At 48.4% G+C, this 15829-nt stretch overlaps 1 protein-coding gene across 8 annotated transcripts in view; it reads left to right on the forward strand.

The window, feature by feature from the left end:
• HIVEP3 (HIVEP zinc finger 3) overlaps nucleotides 1–15829 on the forward strand; it is a 221902-nt gene that overhangs the window by 111578 nt on the left and 94495 nt on the right. For 6 of the 8 annotated variants that reach the window (XR_008210280.1, XR_008210281.1, XR_008210282.1 and 3 more), the window contains exon 1: nucleotides 10706–11021. The exons of the other annotated variants lie outside the window; for them this stretch is intronic. The gene's annotated coding sequence lies outside the window, so the exon portion shown is untranslated. Of the gene's footprint in view, nucleotides 1–10705; nucleotides 11022–15829 lie in introns of those variants that run through there. 8 annotated transcript variants of the gene reach the window in all.

The raw sequence follows: 15829 nt of genomic DNA on the forward strand, positions 1-15829 counted from the left end.
ATTTGCTTATTCTTATTCAGTCAAGGGGGTTTTTAGCCTTTTTAATGCTCAGGATTTGCTTTAATCCCATGTGACCACACTTACATAGGTAGGTCCTAGAAGACAAAGTAACTTTTAAACTCGAGATGCTTGAGTTTGAAGAGTAATGTTCACCAGCACAACTTCATGCTGACACAGACGTACAAAATGCCTTTTTTTTTTTTTTTCTTTTTTTTTTTGCTTTATTTTTCTTTTTTTCTGATTTATTCTGGGAATAGAAAGAAAAAAACAGTAGCTAGTGTGTGAATATTGAAAATGGGAGGCAGGTGTGGACTTGACTCTGTACAGGTAGAGCAATTGGAAGAGCTGATCTGAAGCCTGTGCACCTATTTTATCTTCATCACTGTTAGATCTGGTTATCCATATCGAGGTGATGGGAAAGTTGATGAGGAATTATGGGTGCTGCAGCACGGGGAGAGGTTGCACCGTACCTCCCTACTTCTTCTGCCTCTTGGCCAAGGGGCGGCCAGTGTAGACCAACTGCATGTGTGTGAGCCCAGCTCACATCAAGGGGAATTCTTACCTGAAACATGTTAGACATGGGCAGAATGGTAGAAAATGTGAGTGATGCTGCTGTCAACTGCAAGCAGTAGCATTTCGTCATCTGCTTGCTGTGGCAGCATGAGAACCAATGTCAAGTGTTTGTTTGAAGACAGTCAATGTATAAATTTGTATTTTTGGTCACTGTGCACAGAGCATCACTGGGCTGAGTGAACAACAGGCATTCTCAGTTTAGTTGGCATTCAGAGAGATGGATGTGAAGGATTTCTATAAATCAGTGCAGCATTTTGAGGAGGTGACTCACATCAGGGATGCAGAGCAGTTGCTATATACCCAATACACAGAAATTCTGTCAATGCAGTAACCATACTGTAAAGGTGTGCAGCATTATATGCTGCTCTTTTTTAACCTGCCCTGGAAATGCAAGAGCACGTGGCCCCTAACGAGATTAGGTATTACATTTAAAAACACTAAGCCTGCTAACGCAGCGCATAATTAGGCCCTGGAATTGACTGCCAAGGAAAATCTTTGAGTGGACCCTTAATAACACTTTAAAAACCAGGCAGACACTGCTATTATTGATAAAATGACGCAGAGATCTGTTTGGTGAGAGCTGCGGAAAAGTCAGGCTGCTGAAGAATGACAGCCTCACGTGTCGGGCCGTAAGGCAAACCCTGCTTCCACAAGCCTCGCTTTGTGCTGGAGTGAGCCCAAGCCAAATCTGCTAAGAAGGAAAACGGGATGGACCTTCCAACCATGCAGTCATCCTGCAGGCTCTGTGTCCAGGCGGAGCTTTGCTCCTTGATTCCTTTCTTACTTAATCAGCTTTGTGCTGCTGTAAATCCACGTGGTGACGTGCAGTGGTGGGACAGTTTGTGATGAGGAGTGCATTAAGGTTTAATGCTCATCGAGGTCGTGTTTGGGTCCCATCCAGAGGATGCTGTGAGCAGAGCCCGGGGACCACACTGCTCCTTCTTGGAGGGTGCTGGTGTGTTCTGCAGCTGGGGCAGCCTTGCTAACTTCACCCTGCAGGTTTAAAGTTGATTTTATGCCAAAACACCATTAATTTCTGCCATCTTAGAAGTTAAGCCTCTGCCGTCTGCGCTCAACGCTGAGACATGTAGGTCTCTGTGCAGAGCTGTATTAGCTCAATTTACCCTTTTCTTCCAAGACATTTTTAAGCACTAATTGACCAGAATTCAAACCAGCTTTCTCTCCTGGTGATGTGGTTCATTGCTTATAATTGACCTGCTTTTCTGGCAGGGAAGAGAGCTGTACCAGCCAGCATATACGGTGTGGCTGTAGCTTGGAATTACTTAGATGTAAGCCTTGGAAGGAAAACTTTAGGAGCTTTCTGTGAGGAACTGAAGCTGTAAAATAAAATATATGAAAAGAAAAATTTCCACACTAGTCTTTTAAACATGTAAGCAAAGTCAGGGAAGGAAGCTTAGCGCTGCTGGTAGCAGAATGCAGCTTTCTGGAGGTTATCCTAAATGGACAGCCAACAGCCTTAGAGAGTGTGAGAAAAATAACTTAGAATCACAGAATCATGAAGGCAGGAAAAGACCAGTAAGATCAGGCAGTCCAATTCCAGCCCATCCCCACCATGCCCACTGACCACATCCCTCTGTGCCACATCCCCACGGTTCTGGAACACCTCCAGGAATGGTGACCCCACCACTCTCTGGGCAGTGCCAATGCATCACCACTCCTTGGGAGAAGAAATTGTTGCTACTGTCCAATCTGACTTGGGTTGCCCTTCAGGATGGGGGTCCACCAGTGGGCAGTATATATCTATACATACACACAGTGTGGATCTTTGCCATCCCATCACCATTCATCCCATCACTAGCTGCTGCACTGGTCCCTCACACAGGAAAATTGTTATAAATTGAGCTCAGTGAGAAGACAGGACAGTCCTCATTCATCACGCACAGGGCATGGCTGGAGAAGCACAATGACCAGCACTGGTTGTGCAGGGATGATCATTTCTATCTTTTTATCCCTCTATATTCCCATATTTGTTTTTCCCCAAACCACCTTGAACCTTCCCTGGCTTTGGTTCCTTCCCCAAACATCCCATTGTGAGCATTGTGCAATCCCCAGCTGTGCTTCCCTTGCACTCCAGTAGGCATCCCATCCCCACCCAGTCCATAATGAGCTCAAGTTGACTCATAGCATGGGTCATGGCTCTCGTCATCGTGGATTTCACACCTGGCTCTGGGGCTGAGGCTCTCCTGGGGCAGCCCTGGGCTGGGTGTCCCTTCCTCTGAGCCCATAATTTGGGTACCCACCTGCTATCATGCCCTGTGTTTCTCTGGGTTTATGGAGATGGGCAGGGAGGGGCCCGTGGCTCCTGGGATGGGCTTAGAGTAGGCGAGCAGGGTGTTGCTTGGTCCCTTCACCTCCCCTGGAATCTCTGTGCTCTTTTGTGGGTGTGCAGGTGGAGATTTTTATCTCATAACATGACACAGAGATGGCTGAGGGTGACATTGTCCTGCCTTTCCCAGTGGGAAATGAGAAGAGCTGGAGGAGATGTGTAGGGGGAGCTGCAGCCCCCCAGTCCCAGACAGCATCGTAAAATTCATACTGGTGTCAGTAGTGGACAGGAGTTGAGTGCACACTGGCTGTTCTTAGAGCAGTCTATGTGCTTTGTGTTGAATGTGGGGGCTGCCCATGCCCAGTGGAGGTGGAGCAGGTGCCCTCCCTTTGGATCAAGATGTAGATGAAGTGCAAGCAAAGCATCTGGCTCCAAGCGTGGGGCATTTCTGAGCACCTGTGTGTGCCTGAGTAAATGAGTACCAATGGGTACCAGGGGAGCATTCTAGGTCCCATGTGGCCTCTGGTCAAGTTTAGACTACGCAGCTTGCAGCATGGCACTGCTGGATCATGTTCGTGGATGTGGGCACACATCAGATCCCAATGGTAGGCAAAGACACCAAAGCAGATGCAAAAACATCTGGACATCACCTAAAGCTGAAATATTTTCTCCGTCTTCTGCTGATGCCCCGTGTGGAGCATTGGCTGCTCTCCAGCAGCAGTTCCCTCTCTGTTCTCCTGCCTTGGAGGTGAGGGAGAACCTCTTCTGCCATGAGCCATGGGGGAGGGAAGAGCACAGAGAGAGGGAGAAACACACCTCACTGCTTAAATTAGCCTCCCCGGGATTCTTTTGAGAAGATAGGAAATATGACAGCCTGATTTACAACAACTGCCTTGGAACTCAATGTGTGCCTGTCCTGTCTCCCTGCATCTAGAAATAAATCATCACACATTCACAGAAAGGCACCCTTTTATTTGGCCACCATATGTGCCTGACAGCTCAAACACACATTTTTAGGCAGTGCTGCCTCTCCCTGTTTCTTCTCCAGGCGCTGTGAGTTTGAAGCATCGATTTTGCATTCAGGCTTTGTTATTTTTTCCCTTTGTTTGAGGGCTGCAGAAGGGAACTGCAGTATGGCCAACCCAAACTCTTTCAGCTGCTTCTGTGACCCTGAATGCGTGAGAAAGGATATAGAACAGCAGGAAAAGATAAAAATCAGAGGGTGATACCTTCTCATGCCCTGTGAGTTTATCATGTCCTGGTGGTGGTGAAAACTCCCTTAATCCTTAATGAGATGTGTGGCCATCTTGTTTACAGGACAGACAGATTAAAAACAACAACAGCAATTAATGGTTGCATTGAGACTGATGGGATCTTGGGCGGTTTATTTCAAAATGGTCGAATTGACCAAGAATGGCAGCTCAGGTTCTGCCTAATCTGGATCCACAAAAATCGCAGTGGCAATTTTAGCATTTCCTGCATCAGTTCAGGGTGCCAGAGAGTTTGGGGTTCCTTCATTTCAATGTGTTTATTTGGGTTTATTTTTGTATGCGATGTGAAGTCGTAATTTCCTCTGTTAGAAAAGCTAGTACATCTGTTTTGGAAGGTTTTTGTTTTTTTTTTTTTAATGGTAGATTTCCTTGTCTAAAATGCATGTTTGTGTATATATTTTGCATTGGTGAATGGTATACCACTGAATGCTTAATAAGCACAGCAATGCGAGTCTCTGCCGTGAGGTCACTTAGGACAGAGACGAAATTGCTGCAGGAACTGGTTTTGCACCAGTTCCAACATTGCTGTTCACTAGGTGCAGATTTCTGTGCTTAAGGAACAAATGCTGTACATTTGGGGGGGGAGAAGCTAATTCTTGTAAGATAGAATATGAACTGACAGAATGTTGCAAGTTTCTGTAGTGAGACCCAGAAATGGGGCCATGCAGTTGATGCAAGGAGCAACACTGCCCTGGTCATGGCAGACAGTTCTCACAAGGAAATGTACTGATGCATTATTGCCTGGCATCACCATTGAAACAAATGGGCAAGTTGTTAGCAAGGCCTTCCTCTTTACCTGCCTACTTACACGTGATATTGAAAGAGCATCCAACCCCAGATCCAGGTGCCTAGGGGGAGCTATTAAAATTATACTAAAATAGTACACAACCTGCCAGCTCAGCTGGAGCAAATGAGAAAATCCTGCAGAGAGCTGACCTTATCCCATTGCATGGGGCTCCCCTGCTGTGCGCATGCTGCTGAGATGAGCAGGGCCAGGCAGTGAAATGTGAGAGCCAGCTGCTATGGGAGCAAGTGACAAAGGTGCAGGATGGAGCATGCGTTGGCTGGGTGGTGTGCTACAAGGGTGGGAGAAGTAACCAGAGGTTGTTTTGCATCAAGTTGCCCTCTGAGATGGGGGATTTCCCACTGATGACAGCACATTGTTGTCCCTGCTGGGAAATTCAGGATGGGAGAATCCTTTGCTGTACTGCATTGAAGGTAAATGGAATCTATCGGGATGTTGGGATAGGGATGTGATTTTGCAGTCAGAAATAAGTACAGTGAAAGACATGCAGTTGTACTTTCTGTCTTGATAAAGGAATTTGAGAGTGGGTTTCAAGAATGCAAAAAAAATAAAAATCATTGATTTTATGGTATATTTGCAACTCCATTTTCAGTCGATGGAAATACATCGTCTGCTAGTTTTCAAATAGAATGCAATCAGACACTGAACTCAAATTTTGGTTGTGTTTTTCTACTAGATTGTGATAAGAACGTTTATGGAGACCCAACAGTGAATGTGAGCGTTCACTGAATAGATGCTCACTGAATGTGAAGCAGGCAGTGAGTGCTGCATTTCAACAGTGGTGACAGAGGCAGTGGGTCACCTCCACTGGTGCACATTTTGAACAAGCACAGCGTGCAGGCTCTTGTTCATGACTGTCAAAAATGCTCAGCTAATGGTGGTGACTGTGTTGAAAAATGATGTTTTGTAGCTGAGAGTTTGCTCTATTAAAGAGTGTTATTGTGCTCTCTATATTGGTTGTAGCTTCCATGTTTTTTTCCATGGAAAAAAACAGGAGGCATTACTTTCAGAGCAACCTACATATATAAGGCCCAAGACAATTCTTCTTCACTTGGTGCAGCCCAGGCAAGCCAATAGGTTGGACACTCATAATCTAGTCCATCCCCAAGCCATCCTCACTGCCCCTCAGTGCTGCATCTCTACATCTTTGGAACACCTCCGCCATCCCATGCAGCCCATGCCGTTGCTTCACCACTCTTTAAGAGAAGAAATTGCTCCTAATATCCAACCTGAACCTCCCCTGGAACAACTTGTGGCCATCATGTCCACAAGCCTAGATAATGGCTATTTCTATCCTGTCTTTTGTCTAAAAAGCTGCCAGACCCTAGTAGACTATGTCCATATAGTCCTGCCAGATAGGAGATGACTCAGGGGTTGGAGGCTGATTTCACAACCAGGCATTCACACCGAGGGTGGTGAGGCACTGGCACAGGTTGCCCAAGGAGGCTGTGGATGCCCCATCCCTGCAGGCATTCAAGGCCAGGCTGGATGTGGCTCTGGGCAGCCTGGGCTGCTGGTTGGTGACCTGCACACAGCAGGGGGTTGGAACCAGATGAGCATTGTAATCCTTTTCAACCCAGGCCATTCTGTGATTCTATGATTCTGTGATTCAGGAATTCTGAGATGAGCAGTTTCTGATGGGTCTTGGGAGTTTTGCTTGGTGGAATGCAGAAGACTCTGTGACCAGGGGACACCGAGACAGTGATTTGTGACCAGTTGATTTCCTTTCGGAAAAGCAAACCAATGCTTTCATTTGTGTAGTATATTTTGGGGGGAAGATGATTCCTGTGTACATGGTATAATCCAAACTATATGGTGAAAATGCTTATTTAATCTTCAAATTAATGCTTGTTATGTATAGACACCCATTCTGCTGGATGTGGACCCACTCTGTAATAGCTTGTTTCATGTGTGTGGATGTGGTTATTGGGGTATTTACCATTCATTGGTCTATGTCAGTGGTTTCCAATCTTTTTTTGATTTGTAAATTTTACATTTTTATGGTGGGGTGCAGTCATTTGCATAGCAAATTTAAGCCCCCAGACACTGGCTTTTCTTTTCTTAGTGACAACTCACAAAACCCTTAGAAGTTGCCTCTGAATCCCCAGGGCTTCCCAGACATGCTGGAAATGACTGGTCTAAGATGAATAGGAAGGTTGTACAGAGAAAGACAGAAAGGAGGGAAAAACGTTTGCTTGAAGGTGGTCATGTCCCTTCCCCTGTGTAAACACAACAGGGCTGGAAATGCTGGCTCTGAAGATGATATCTCCTGTCCTTGAAAAATGGATCAAGCAAGTGGGAATGTCCTACAGTCATAGAATCACAGACTATTTGGGCTGGAAGGGTCTTAAAGATTGAAGAATCATAGAATTGCTTGGGTTGGATCAGGCTGAGTTGGGTCAGATTGTGTTGAGTTGTGTTGTGTTGGGCTGGATTGGGTTGGGTTGAGTTGAGTTGGACTGGATTGGGTCGAGTTGAGATTGGTTGAGTTGGGTTGGACTGGATTGGGTCGAGTTGGGATTGGTTGAGTTGGGTTGGACTGGATTGAGTCGAGTTGAGTTGAGTTGAGTTGAGTTGGGTTGGATTGAGTTGAGTTTGGTTGTGTTGTGTTGGGCTGGATTGGGTTGAGTTGAATTGGGTTGTGTTGTGTTGAGTTGGGTTATGTTGTGTTGGGCTAGGCTTGGTTGGGCTGCATTGAGTTGGGGTGGAAGGTTGCTTCAAGATGGCAGAACCACAGAAAGGTTGAGATGAAAGGGACCTCAACTCCTGCTGTGGGCTAGAAGGGGACACAACACCCTCTGTGCCCCCAGCACAAGCTGACAGCAGCATCTGAGGGGCAGAAAACCCAGCAGCCTGGCTCTTCCACTCATTAACTCCTGCCAAAATCCCCAACCTCTCCTCCCTCCCCGAGCGCTTTTCGGCGCGGCGCAGCGCGTGTGTTCGCTCGGGTTGCTCAGAGTTGGCTGCAATTCCTATTTGCAACATATTGTTTGACAAATGTCAATTCTGAAGAAAAATAATTTAAATTATATCTTCGAGACAAAGTTTCAGATTTAACGTTGAGCAGATGCTCTGTCTAAAATTAGCATAATGATTCCTCATGCCTGCTACTTACCAGGACATGTGTCTTTAATGTAAGTGTTGGAATAATAATGAAACTTTGCAGTGATTTTTTTTGGATAATTGTAGATTCTCCCGCATGCTTTTGAAATGTTTAATGAGCACGGGGACCTTTGGAGTTAAGCAAAGCTATTTTTCCCACTTTGCAGATGTGGAAAGGGTGATGCAGATTTCCCAGTGCTGGGAAGGGGGATAGCATGGGGGGAACAAGGTCACTGCCTGCAGTGGGCATTCAGCTCCCAGCTGCTGGTGGGAGGGCTGGAAGAGCCGTGAGCTGCCATCAATTCACATAGTGATGGGATTTCCTAATGCAGGGGGAGTTTTTCCAGCACTGGGCTTTTACTGGTGCGGGCTGCGGGGCATGAGCTTGCGGCTTCTGAAGGTCTTGTTTCACTTTTAGGGATTTACAGTTCAGATCGTAAAAGGTTGTTAAATATGTCTCAAAATGTTAAGTTGGATCTGCGGGTTTCTGCTGCTGTGATTTTCCTAAGCAGGAGAATGACATGGGAAATGTATTCCCAGTGCCCTCTTCAATCAGGAGCATGATTGCTCCGAGATGGACGTGAGGGCTTTAAACAAACAAACAAGCAGAGAAGCAAACAACCTCTGACAGTCCCCAGACAGTTTCCCAGACGGGAAAACTTTGCAACAGAAAGGTGAAGTGACTTCAAGAATGAATATGAACAGCTCAGATTCCCATGCTGCAGCAAAGGGATTTAGGGGGAGCCTCCTCTCCTGTTCCATGAACCCAGACAGCAGCTCTAACAATGGTAAAGATGGAAAAGATGAGAGTAGTGACCCAGCTTTGGCAGTTGGCAATGGGATGGAGTGCTCCAAAAAACGGGGACGGAAACAGCTTCCAAGAGACCTTTTCAGGCAGTGGGTAATTTTTACCCATCCTGAGGTGGGTGAGGGATGGGATCAGCGGAAGGGAAAAAGCCCAATCTTTGGGCGTGTGGGGAGCTGTGGTTGTGTTGGCCATCCGTGACCCAAACATGGCCTCTATCCCAACCAAACATTGGTTTGGAACAAAGGGTTCCCACAAAACTCACCCCGGTGGCCCCACAGGGTGAAGCCTCAGGGGAACCCTGCCCTTCCTCTTCCCATTTCAGCAAAACCACACTTTTCCACCCAAGAAAAGGCACCGCCACGGGCAAACACCTGTGTGCTAATTGCATCCAATGGCCACATTTGTGCTGGTTAGGAGAAAAATACCTGGAACTTGTGGGTGCTGGGGCATGAAGTGTGACTTCAGAGGTGGCACGAGGGAGTTTGGGTGTTTGCTCTGATGGGCAGATGCTAAAGTGCTGGTCAAAAGTAATAGAAGAAAAAATACCCACACTGCTTTCTTTTGAGGAAATACTTCAGTGTTCCTGTATTGAATGCTGTGTGGTGCATCTTGCTGCTATTTCTATGGATCCCGAGGCTGTGTCTTCTGCCCATGCTCCCCTTGAGCAATATTTCATTTATTATATATATCAGTATTTACCATATCTAGTGTCTGCATCAGTACAATGAGATGATTGCACCTACTTATGGCAAAGTGACTCAAACTGAGACCATGGTAGCAAAATTAAACACGTAAGGCCGTGATTCTCACTTCTGTCCAGAATGAGATGCAGAAATAGGGTGTGAAGTTGGGCTAGTAACAAGCCCATAGAAAGCAGCTGTGTTAGATGGCATTTTCTTGCTGTTAGCAGAGGGCAGGGGCTGAGAGGGGACTGCTCAGTGCTGTAGCAGCAGGTTTCCAATCATTCACTGTTCTGGAAAGCAACATGCTGTTTGCTGAGCAAAACGACAACAGAGCTGATGTTCACCCCGAAAAGCACTCCGTGCCAGGTCTGGCTGCTGTAGAGACCACACAGCATCCTTACTTCATCCTTAGATGCCTTTTTTTTTTTTTTTTTTGGCTGAGCACTGACTTTTTAAAGTCAGGAGTCAGATAGGAACAGAGGCTTGGCATATAGATATATATACATATTTTGGAAGTAGTGATGTTTTCTTGCAGCCTGCATCAGGAGAGCCCCATCAGGTCCCTTTCTCCCCCCAGGCAGCGCACGGTGGGAGTGAGGAGAGCGTTGTTTCCGCCTTCCAGCACGATGTTTGTTACGGGCAGTGCTTAATTAAAAACGACCAAACAACGTTAAAGTCCTCTTGCCGAGCCGGCGTTCCTATCGGACTGCAGGCTTAAGAGCTGAGCCGACAGAAAGTGACATCTGAGGATGAAATAATGCGAGAAAAGCCAAGGGGGAAAGAGGGGAGGTGCGTTTGGGCGGCGGGATGCTGACGGGTGCCGCTGGGAACCCCGCGTGCCCACTGGGAGACCCGAGTGGGGAAATCTCGCGTGTGGAAGTCTCGCGTGGGGAAAATCTCGCGTGGGCAGTCGGTGCCACCCCCCCCCCCCTCCTCTCCCTCTGCCCCGGGGCTGCGCAGGGTCCCGTCGGGTGACAGCCCCCCTCCCCCCCCCTCCCTTCCCCCTTGGTGGGGGGCTGAGCTCTACGTGTCCACACGCTGCAACCCTGAATTTGGGTTGCGGTCGCTTCGGGTGTCCCGGAGAGCAGATCTGCGCGGTGCGCGGCGCCGGGAGGGCAGATGGGGAGGGGACGGGAAGGGGGAGGAGGAGGGGTGGGGAGGAAGGAGGCGCTGCCCTCGGCTCCCCGTATCCCCCGTCCCTACTCCAGGTCAGCTCCATCCCCTTCCCGTCTCTGCGTTCCGTCCCATCGGGGGCTGCAGGATTCCCTCGCCCGTCCCCGGCCCGCGGAGAGCTCTTGACAACAGGAAACAATGTGTAGTGAATGGAAAAAGGGGGTGGTGCCGCCTGCACAACTTCCCCTGACATCACTGCCCAAATAAGGAGCTTGAAACGAACCTTTTCTATTGCAGCCCGGCAGAAGATCCCCCCGGAGTCCCAGGGTCTGCAGAGGCAATGGCAGAGCCGCGGCTGCAGGGCGGGGGGCGAGCGCAGGTAACGGGCACCGCTCCCTCCCTCCCGTGCTCTTTTTCGCTATTTCATTTCACTTCGATTTCTTTTTTCCCTGGGGCAGAGGGGAGCTGGGGGCAGAGCGGCGCGATGGGGAGCACCGGGGTGCTGCTGGCTTCGGGGGTCTTAATTGGTGTCTAGCTCTAATTAAGGTCCGGACTTGCCGCGGGCTCGCGCTGGCTGTGTTAAGCAGGGTGAGTCGTGTGTCCGCATGTCCGCCTGTGTCCGTCCATCTGTCCAGGACGGATTTCCTCCTTAACGCTTGCACAGGAAAGTGATCGGGGAGCGCCACGTGACGGCAGCGAGCAGAATCCTGCGTGGGTAAACCCTGCGTGGGCTCAGTGCTCCCAGCCCAGCATGCGAGAGGGGATGCAGTGACCCTTTGTGGGTGCACAGACTGAGGGCACCCGGGGATAGTTTATCGCTTTTAGTTTTTTCTTCTTATTCCTTTGTCCTGGCTGATAGGTGCCCACGTCTCAGCCTAAATTGAGGCAGCGTTAAAATGCATTAAGTCTAACTAAATGAGCGCTAATGATTTAAGCTCCTTAGCCTCCTCGATGGAAATTAACAATGCTTTTGATGCACCCGGAGGTGCGATCAGAAACGCAGCCACGCGCTGAGCTGCTCTATGCAAATGTGTGGATTGTTATTCCGGAAAAAGGCACTGCGTGTTATTATTATTAATTTGTTTTTTACATCATTCTGGTGCTAATTGGCTGAGTGTCGCGAAGGCGCCTGGTACTTCTACCCAGCTCTGCTGTGGTGAGTGGAAGTGGCCGGGGCAGCTGCCACGGTGATTGATGGTGTGAGCAACACAACCCAACCCTTGCTCCGCTGCTGGGGATCACCTGCAGCTTGCAGCCTTTTGGTTTCCCTGGTGTTGACAGACTGTTAGTGTCAGCGTGCAGAGTCAGCTTTAACTTCGGTGTCTTGGTGTCCCCACTGCCCTTTCTTACACTCTCTGGTTCCGCTGGGCTCCAGCCATCCCCTGTCTGTTGGGACTGGTGTGGTTTTCTTGCAGTCTCAGTGTTTGAGAAACTTTGGAGTTTTGGAGGAAAAATGTGTAGGGTGCTGTCAGTGTGCATTCACAGCAAGAGCAGGTGGGGTTTGTGGGATGTTTGGTTCTTGCTTGGCTCCCATGGCTGTGAGAATTGCTGCACCCGTTGCTTTTTGGTCTTTGCACACAGCTGTTGCTGTAGAGCTCCTCGGAAGCTGCTTCCCCCTATCTTAAAGATGCAGCCTTCACTGAAGGATGGAGGGATCCTGTTGGAGGGTTACATGTGCTCCCTGCTTGCAGAGCAGCCCTCTCCCAGGGCTTGCAGCTTGGTGCTCAGCCCATGGAGGAGTCACTAAGGAGAGGACAAACAGCACTTGTGGAGGACTTGCGTAAACTGCATCAAAGAAAAAAGCCTTTCAGAAGTTACTGGTTCATTAATAGACGTGTTGATTGCATAGCTCTGAGCTCTGTGTCCCATGGGACACCTCCAGCACCTGTGCTGTATCCTCTAAGAAATGCCTCTGAGGGCCCTCTCTCGTGGGGATGCTCTTGGAGCATTGGGAAAGGACTGCATTTGCTCTGAGCACTTTAACCCCCATTTCTCCATGAGGACCTCAGGCTTGCAGCCAGCTCTTCCCAGCAGCCGTCAGAGTGGGGCAGCGCTCGCCCTGCAGTGGCTGTGAGCGGATGTGGGGACTCCTTGGGGTGAGTCCCCTGAGAAACAGTTTCGAAAACAATATTTATTCAGAAGCTGACAACGAAAGCACTGTTGGGAGCAGCACTTCCCGAGCCACAGGGACCAGCTGCCCTGGGTTGCTCTAGCAGGGAAATGCAATGGGCTGGGGAAGCACTGCTGTCCCTGGGCTCTAGGGGATCTCTAGGGGATTACCGAGGGGTTCTGGGAACTCCCAGCCATGTTGGGAGGCTCCTTCTGTCTCTTTTCCCCAGGTCTCCTGCTTGCTGAGGCTGCCACTGCCTGCTGGCCACGTCTGGCTGCATGTGGTGAATGCAAGAAGTGTTTCAGCAGTTGCCATTTCTGCAGCAGTGCTTTGGAGCATTTAGTTTCTTGGCACGGGGTTCAAACTTAGGAGGGAAAAAGAAAAAGAAAAGCTCTGGAAAGTTATTTATTTAAAATGTATGTTTTACAGCATTGTGTCTGAGTTTAAGAAGGCTGCTTGGTAGGAGATCCTTACAGCTCTGCAGGGACCTGCAGCCAGCCAGCGTGCAGGGCAAGCATTTCTGCTGTTTTCCATCCTGCCCGTTGCACAGCTGCATCCTTCCACCTCCCCCTCGTCAACCCATCGGCTGTTCCTCCGTGGTGCTCCCTGTGCTGCAGCAGGCACTGCTGGCATGCAGGACGGGGTCTCCCACAGGCTGGCTTTGCATGCTGAGCTGGGATCTCGGTTTCTATAATTGGCGCAGTAATCAGAATGGGGATTTAATATTATTATTTTTTTTAATCCTTTCCATATCCTGCATAAGGTGAACCTTTTAATGAGCATCAAAGGAAGCACTGCGTGGGGAGGGCCTGTGTTAAAGGGGATTATTCAGTCGCTCAAAAAGCATTTGGTGAAAGTTAACATGCAATAAACCTTTGTTATCCCCTACCTTGCCTTCCTTTCTTTGCACAGCCCTTCCAGCACTTCCAGCATGGTGGGAAGCCTTATTGTACCTTGATGATAGAAATTCTTTTTTTGTGCTAATGAGATTTTCAGTTTCAGGAGGTCTCCAGATCCCAAGTCGTCTTTCCCACACCATTTATCCCACCCTTCCCTTGTTCCTCCCTTGGACTTTGGAGGGTCATCTGTTCATTAAACCATTATTTAGGCTTTGCAGCACTGGGAGGCTTTGGGGTTTCTGTTATTTTGCTCTGCTTTACTATAAGACCTGCAGATTTTAGGCAGGAAGGTGAAGCGTGTCAGAACTTGGCTGGATCCAGCTGCATTCAGAGCTGGGATTTGGGTTCCTGCGGCAGCATTGCTCTCGGATCCGTTGAGACCTGGAGGGGTTTGCTGATCCCTCATTTGGTGGTTCAGTTTAGAGGGGAAATCTCAAGAGAATCCCAAAAAATTAAGCCTGGCCCTTTTCCCAGCAAACCCGGTTAAAGTGTCGTCGTTCCCTGAAGTCTTTATTGCTGTGCTCCAGATGGAAATCCAACTACTGCCTTGCTCAGATGGGCTCTCCTGAAGTTTACTGCTTTGTAGAACTCAAAAGTCCCAAAGTAGACACAACCTTTAATTGTATAACCACCTGCTGTCACTCTTCATAGGAATTACTGGTGGGTTGAGGTCTCCTGGAGATGTGGAGCAGCCTTCTTCACCTTGGGGCGTGTGATTATTCTCTTGGTAATCTTTTCTGTGGGCAGTGCCACAGCAAATGCGGGCGCTGCCTGCTTTGGTGGAGGGACCCAGGTTGAGTTGTGAACTCATTACGTTCCCAGCTGGGGGTAGGGCATCCCTTGGGGTAAAAGGCTGATAAGCCAAAGGTTTGATAGTCCACGTGCTTCCCAAAAGTGCAGTATGAAGGTAAGAAGTGAACTGAATGCTTTATAGGTCTGTGTTGCTGCTGGCAGCTATGATGTGCAGTCTCTGGCCAAATGATGTGGTGAAGGTGAACCAGTGGCTGCTATCTGTGATAGGGTACAGCGCTCACTAATTGTGTTTGAATGGTCCTAGAGGCTTCATGGGATTTAGGAGGACCCCTTGTCTTATGGCTGTGTAGAGAAGAGGGTCAGCCTCACAGTGTTCTGTCTGGGGGCAGTGGGGACCCCAAGGAGGCTCTGACCCGGAGCTGCAGGGTTTGTCACTGCCTGGATGTGTTTCAGAGTTTTCCATGAGGCATCGCTGGGTCTTTAAATAGCTGCCCACGGGTTTCCTGTGTTTCCTCCTGCACCATATTCAGTTTTCCTGGGTTTGTTCCCCTCTGAGGGCATTAACTAATGCCAATTAAAAAATCTGGAAAGACTGAAAATGTCGCCAAAATGAGGTGAATAGAAATAAGCAAAAAAAAACCAAAAACACACCAAAAACCCAAACAAGTGAGCTTGATTAAATTCACACGTTTCAGTAAGCAGTGGAATAGCCTCCACCACCTGTAACACATGAGCAGCTGCAGGATGGGCTGAGCTGTGAGCTGGGGATGGGACAGTAATTTGCAGGTGCCATCCTATTGCCACCGTATTGTAAACCCCCTTGGTTGGTTTTTGGCTACACCAAGTGTTAGAATCATAGAATTTCCAAGGTTGGAAAAAACCTCTAAGATCATCTAGTCTGCCTACCACCAATATTTCTCCACTAGACCATGTCCCTTAGTACAGCATCTAAAAGTTTCATGAAAAAGCTGACACTTGGAAAGGAGCAAGTTAAGGGTAATCAGATGGCTTGGCTTGAGGAAGGATGCAGCCTTCAGGAGGATGAGCACTGTGTGGTGTTTCCAGAGTGGTTCTCCTTGGAAGGGCTGTTGGCAGTGATTCCTTTTGGCAAAAGTGGAAATACTGAAGGGATTTCTTCAGGTGAGTTAGTGAAGTCTCCTGACTCAAGTATTGGTCCAAACTGGGAGACTTTTGTAGGGGACATCAGGATAGGAAGGACAGGATATAAAGCCTCTTCGTGTGCATTCAAGCTGACCAAAAATCTTGGGCTTTTGCTTGTTTTAAAGAAGTAAATAGAGTGTTGGTTGTGTTTGAAACAAAACTGGCTTCACTTTGAAGATGTGAGTGTTTGACTTCTGGACAAAACAGTAGTGGAAGGTCAGGTCTGAACCAAGTACAAAAATAGCTTTATAGATAGATACAGAG

Source organism: Tympanuchus pallidicinctus, unplaced genomic scaffold (assembly GCF_026119805.1).
Source record: "Tympanuchus pallidicinctus isolate F22 unplaced genomic scaffold, pur_lepc_1.0 scaffold35, whole genome shotgun sequence".
Lineage (NCBI taxonomy): Eukaryota > Metazoa > Chordata > Aves > Galliformes > Phasianidae > Tympanuchus > Tympanuchus pallidicinctus.